Consider the following 6141-nt stretch of genomic DNA (forward strand, 5'->3'; position numbering starts at 1 on the left):
GGCAATTTATCCTTCCCTTGAACATCATTCCTACAAGGGAAAAAAGTTGAATCAAACTTTCTGTCTAAAATCACACCGATATTCTTGGAACATCGGAGAATGTAGGCCTTTCAATAGAAATATTTACATAATGACCCTCGTTTTCTTCACAATAATTTGGCCAGAATCAAGTAACCATATTAGATGCAGAGACCCATTTTAAAATGTGCCTCTGCCCTTGGCTTTTTTAAACAGTTCCAAAATACATGACATTTTATGATTTGGCATTTCCAGAACTTGCATAAATTATAGAATTTTAGGGATGGAGTCAGCCATACTAGTATATAGCATCTAATTAAAATTCTTCAGCTCTAGCTGGTTTGGCTCAGTGGATAAAGCTTTAACTGCAGACTGAAGGGTTCCAGGTTCCATTCTGGTCAAGGGTCCATGCCTGGGTTGCGGGCTCAATCTCCAGTAGGGGATGTGCAGGAGGCATCTGATCAATGATTCTCATCATTGATGTTTCTCTCTCTCTCTCTCTCCTTCCTCTCTGAAATCAATAAAAATATATTTAAAAAATAATAAAATTCTTCCATTTTCAAATTAGGAAACTAGACCCAAGGAGATTAAGTGACTTAATCCAAGGTGACAGCTCACTAGTGATGGAGTAGGGGTTGGGCCATAATCAATATTTTGTTATAAAATGCTGGTAACAAAATGATCAAACAAAAAATATTTTCTTCCAGAGCTCACTCTATATTCTATTTCCCAAATTTAACAGAAATGGAACATGCTATAAATAGCTGGAATTCAACAATATAGTGTCTACATTCAATTTCTATATTTATGTAGTTATACGTGTGCTTCACATTTTTTAACATTAAATGGCATGTTTATGCAGGCGACTCTAAGTCTCAGTCACAAAATAAGAAAGAAGAATATTTTAAAGGCAAATTCTTTCCTTGCAATATATTTCAATGTGTTAAGTAAGTAGTTCAACGCTCTGGGATTTATTCTGTCTCCTTTTAACTTATGCCTTAGCACTATTGCAACATATATAATAACCATCCTTCTATTTCAAATATGGGAATTTGTTTTCTCTAAGGTATCAGATAATCATGAGAGAAGCATTATTTTATGATTACTTGACTGTATTACAGTGACATAAAAATTAATAGCAGAGAAGCAACTAGAAATATTTTTATGAATATAAAGTTGTTTTTCCGTTTTCAAAACATCTTCAGGTTTGTAGCAACTAAGATACCAAGTAATAGCATTGGCACTTGTATTCTGGACTTTTGTCTCTTAGTGGTATTTCATTTACTTTGTTAATAGAAATGGGAAGATGGTCAGATTATGGGAAAACTGTGATTGGTTCATGGAATTTTCAGACACACACCGTGAGCATGTCTTGTTATTGGCTCGCTAGCTATCCTTCCTTCTGACACTAGTACCTTGATTTTCCTTTGTAAGTTCACATGGCTCTGGACGTCTAACCTTCCTCCTCCCACTACCACCACCATACTCACTTTATCTCCCACCAGCTATGCGGGAACATGACCCAGAACTAACCAGTGGATTCCCTCCCCTTGTCAAGGTGGTTGGTTTGGAAACAGGCACAGAAAGAAGTCATTCAGTAAGGCCGAACCCTAGGACTTTCAGTGGAAAGATCATAAAAGAGGTTTTCTTTATACTAAGCTTAGAAGACAAAGATTAAGAATAGCCATTTCACCATTTTATAAGGAGACCCTGCCTGAAAAAAAGGAAACCACACAGGAAAGTGGAGTGGAGAGAAAGCTACTGATGCTTTTAACATTACCCACATGTTTGGATCCAGTCAAGCCTGATTACAGACTATCCTTGACATTTCAGTGACATGTGTTAACAAGTCCCCCTACCACCACCCTGCTTTTACTTGTTTTTACTTAAATCAGCGTGAGTTGCGTTTTATTCCCTTGCAGCTAAAAGACTTTTAACTAATATCAAACAGCAGAGGCTTAAACTAGAAAGTGACAAGAATCTTTGACTTTGTCCCTTGAACTAATTTTGCCCATTTAGACAGCAAACATTAAAGGTTTAAGCAATTGGGGCTTCAAATTCTGAGCTCTTTGAGTTTTCTCCATCTAAATCTCACCTTTTCTCACAGCCTTCCAAAGTTTTACTCTCTGGATGGCAGGCTGGCTCTTGAGAGTCCCAGAAATTCCTTAAAATATTTACAAACTACAAAACCTGAGCAATATTTTGGGTTCCTCATCTTCTCATTAGCCGAAGAGTTAGCCCAAGCAAAGCATTGAGAGGGTCAGCATTTCCAGGTGGGATCTGCTAACCTGCCACCAAAACCCCAAAAGACAAGTGTTTTACTCAACTAGGAGGAATTCCCCGCACTGTAAGAATGCTCATATCAGGAAACATGAGCATTTGGGCCATAATATTTTTGGTGGTTTTTTTAAATAAAATTATGTTTGAAGAAAGGTGAAAGTCATGTATATCTAAGTTCACAATTTTAACAAGCTTATAGTAATATTTTAATATGCCTGATGTAAAAATCAGTTATCATAATTCTACTCATGATTGTGTTGAGTTTCCTCATCTTCTCAAATGCCTGGTAATGGGAAATTTTTCTGTGTTCAAGACATTGCTGTTTTTCTTATGCCCGCCTCATCACCATTTGCAGAAGTAAATTTAACAGAGTCACTGTCTGGGATCTCATGTCATAATGTAATTTAATATCATTATGTGAAGAGGTCAGGGTAGGGGTAGGAAACTTAACAGATGTAACTCATATGTTCTGTCATATGTTTTAATATTTTGAATGTTTCTAAGAGCATAAGTTTGAGATAAGTTTATTTTATAAGAAGCCATGAAAGGCAAAAGTGACCTTAAAAAGAAGAAGCTGTCACCTTGCTTTAAATAATTTTAGCTGGTAATCATGGCTCATAAAAAGATACTACCATCTGAAAATGTAACAGTATTTGTGTTTAGATAGCTCCTTCTAGTTTAGAAATTATCTAACACCACCCCAACAATCTTACAAAATAGGTAAAAGAAACATTACCCTGTCCCTACTAAATAAGAAAAAGAGGCTCAAGTCCTGCAGCTGCTGAATGTCAGACCTGGGTGTTTTGAGTTGCCTCATACATTTGGATTGGTTACCAAAAAGCATCAAATCAAGAGCATTTCCTATTTAGGTATCAGTCCAGCGTATTTCCTACTACCCACCAATATCATGACCAAATAGCTAAACCTGGATCCAGTTATCTCTACTAAAATCTTACCATGAGGTTTGAAAAGGAAGAAATTAATATGTAAAAGCCTAAAGATTGTCATAGAGACAAGTTCTAGAGTGTTGGCTCCATATGCTCTCCAAGTTGTTGCCTGTCATTCTTTCCTCTTTAACACCAACACCCTATCTACACACAAACATCACTCCAACATTGTTTTCTGTGCATGAATCAATCTATCCAACTTAATCAATAACAACTAGCAAATCTATGGGACTATATTTTATACATGTATTACCATGAAACCAAAAAAGTTGTGTATAACACAGGCATCATTCTTAATGAATAACCAACCCTTCCTCACTGGGACCAAATCCCTAGAAAGGACCCTGAAGAGGTGGCAAACCCCAGAGAGGGAAGAGCCTAATAGAGTGAAGAGGGCTGATCAGCCTCTTAGAGATTCATGGGACCCAGCATGAAGGGAAATAGCAGAAAATGTCTCTGACTCTGCCTATTTACGCAAAAGAGCCTGAGTCCCAGTGAGATAGGGTGGACATGTGAAGGGTTTTCTTAGCAATGACTTTCCTGAAATGACCAAAAGCCAATACCACACACAGTCATAGAACCGTTCAAGATCTCCAGAATCAGATAAAACTCCCAGGAAAACTGAGAGTAGGGAAACCCCAAATTAACTGTGATTAAGTCTGCCTCCCTGTTGAAATTTGTCCTCAAAATGAAATCAAATTGATTTGCAAATTAAGGAAATTATGTATTTCACACACCTGAGCTGCTGCAATTTACACTCACTACATTTACTCTCCTAGGAAGTCAAAGGGCAATATGACTACGCTTGATATGAAAAATTTCAATAAAATATTGCTAAGGCAACAGAAAAAAACCCTTTCATACTATTAAATCCTTCTACTACTTTTTTGTTCCTCTAGATGAGAGTTATGTGTGCACATTTTTATGCATAAACTTTATTCGCTCAACAAATATTCATTAAGGACTTTTTATTCATAAGTTGCTAACTAGACACTGTGAGAAATACAAAGAAATATACAACATGTGATTTATAATCTAAGTGGGGACAGGGAGACAGATTAAACCACAATTTTGTATATTGGCATGTGCCAAATAAGTCATAGAAATGATAAAAATTTTATGAGTTTAGACAATTGAGAAATCAGTATGCAGGAATTGCCAAAGAAAACTTCACAAAGACTCTTTTTTTCTAACAGTGGATAAAGACACATTGGTGGTCATAAAATTATTTTAAGGAGTTATGACCAAGATTTAAGCTGGACGGGGAAGAGTAGGGTAGATTATGATAGAGTATGGCAGGAATTATACAATGGTGAATGGAAAGATTGAGGGATGTCTGGAATTATTCTAATTAAAATATTTTTTCTTTGACATCTGAAGGCTAATTCCTATTGGAAATCTTTAATCAATTGAACAATATCACTCCTCTTAAATCACTTTTTAATAATGAATTCCTAATTATATATATATATATATATACTAGAGGCCTGGTGCACAAAAATTTGTGCACTCGGGTGGGTCCTGCAGCCCGGCCTGTGCCCTCTTGAAATCTGGGGCCCCTTGCTGCTGGCACCAGTTTTCCTCAGGCGCCTGGAACCCAGGCCTTCGCTTTTCGCCGGGAGGGGCCTGCACGGTGGGTGAGGGGCTTAGCTCTTTTAAAAATACTTCTGAATGTTTGGTAAATAACCCTGTTATTTACCAAAGGAATCTACTTTCTGAAACATGTTGGTTGTTAAGGGCTGATTTGGGTAATCAACAAAATGTATGTTAAAATCCTAATCCCCAGAACCTCAGAATGTACCTGTATATAGAGATAAGATCTTTAAAGAGGGGATTACATTAAATTGAGGCAGTTCCAGTGGGACCCTTAGCCCATCTCACTGAAGTCCTTATAAGAAGAGGAATGTTGGGGTCCTGCCTCAGCAGGTCCAGGGCTTCCCAAAGGTGTGGACGGAGTCGGCAAAGAAGGAATGACACAGAGGCAGCATTCAGGTGATCATCATAGCCAGGTTCTCTTTTTATTGCCTACATCTATATTTATACTATTTGATCCTATAAGCATGCCTCTATAAGCTTTTTTTTGCCGAGGAGAGCATGGGGTCCGTTTATTGGTGGGTCAGTCAAAGGGGGAGCTGGCTAGGGTGGGGTAGGACAGCTACTTGTCTGGCCCCCGAGAAACCCAACTGGAGTCCAGAGCCTTGACTGCTTTGAAGCCAAAGTCTTCCTCCACCTTTATCTGCATGGGGGCCAGCTCAGGAGTCAGCGGGACTGCCACCCAGCCCCCTGCTGGTGGCACTCTCGGCCTCTTCCAACCGCTGGGCCCCTCACCAGGGGCCGGGCTGCTGGCTTCTGTGGGCGCTGGCATCCTCCTGTGCGGGGACAGCCCCTCTTTCTCTGGAGTCTCGTTCTCAGCGTTGCCTGGGGTGGGGGCATCTGTGCCCTGGCTGCCCTCGTCCTCCAGTAAGATGGTGAACTGGCTGGCCAGGTAGTTGTCGCCGTAGGACTCCAGCATCTTCATGAGGAACCTCCGCTCCTGCTGGAGTCTCCATGTTATCCTCTATATCTGATGGAGCCTGTTCAGGACCGGCTCCTTCGCCTGCTAGATCTCCCTGCAGTGCTGATCCAGCTCCTGGTACTTCCTGCGATTGAGTTCCCCTTGGCTCCGCTGTTGCCGGCCTCAGGCTGCCTCCTCCTCTTCATCTCTCTCCTGGAGGCTGGAGCTGCCCAGACCCCCAGACATGCACTCCACTTCGGTCTCAAGCTCGCTCTCCAGGATGTGACCACCTTCAGCGGAGGCAGCGCCAGCTCCCAGCTGGGAGGTGCTGAAAACTCCTCAAAGCCCACGGCTGCCATGGACCCCGCCCCTCTCTGCTCCAGCTCCATTTCTCCCTGACTC

At 40.4% G+C, this 6141-nt stretch overlaps 1 pseudogene; it reads right to left on the reverse strand.

Annotated features, from left to right (window-relative positions):
- Nucleotides 1-5283: 5283 nt before the first annotated feature.
- LOC102755076 lies at nt 5284-6128 on the reverse strand (annotated as a pseudogene).
- Between the last annotated feature and the right edge of the window lie 13 nt (nt 6129-6141).

This window comes from Myotis davidii, unplaced genomic scaffold, assembly GCF_000327345.1.
Source record: "Myotis davidii unplaced genomic scaffold, ASM32734v1 scaffold76, whole genome shotgun sequence".
In the NCBI taxonomy this organism is placed as follows: domain Eukaryota; kingdom Metazoa; phylum Chordata; class Mammalia; order Chiroptera; family Vespertilionidae; genus Myotis; species Myotis davidii.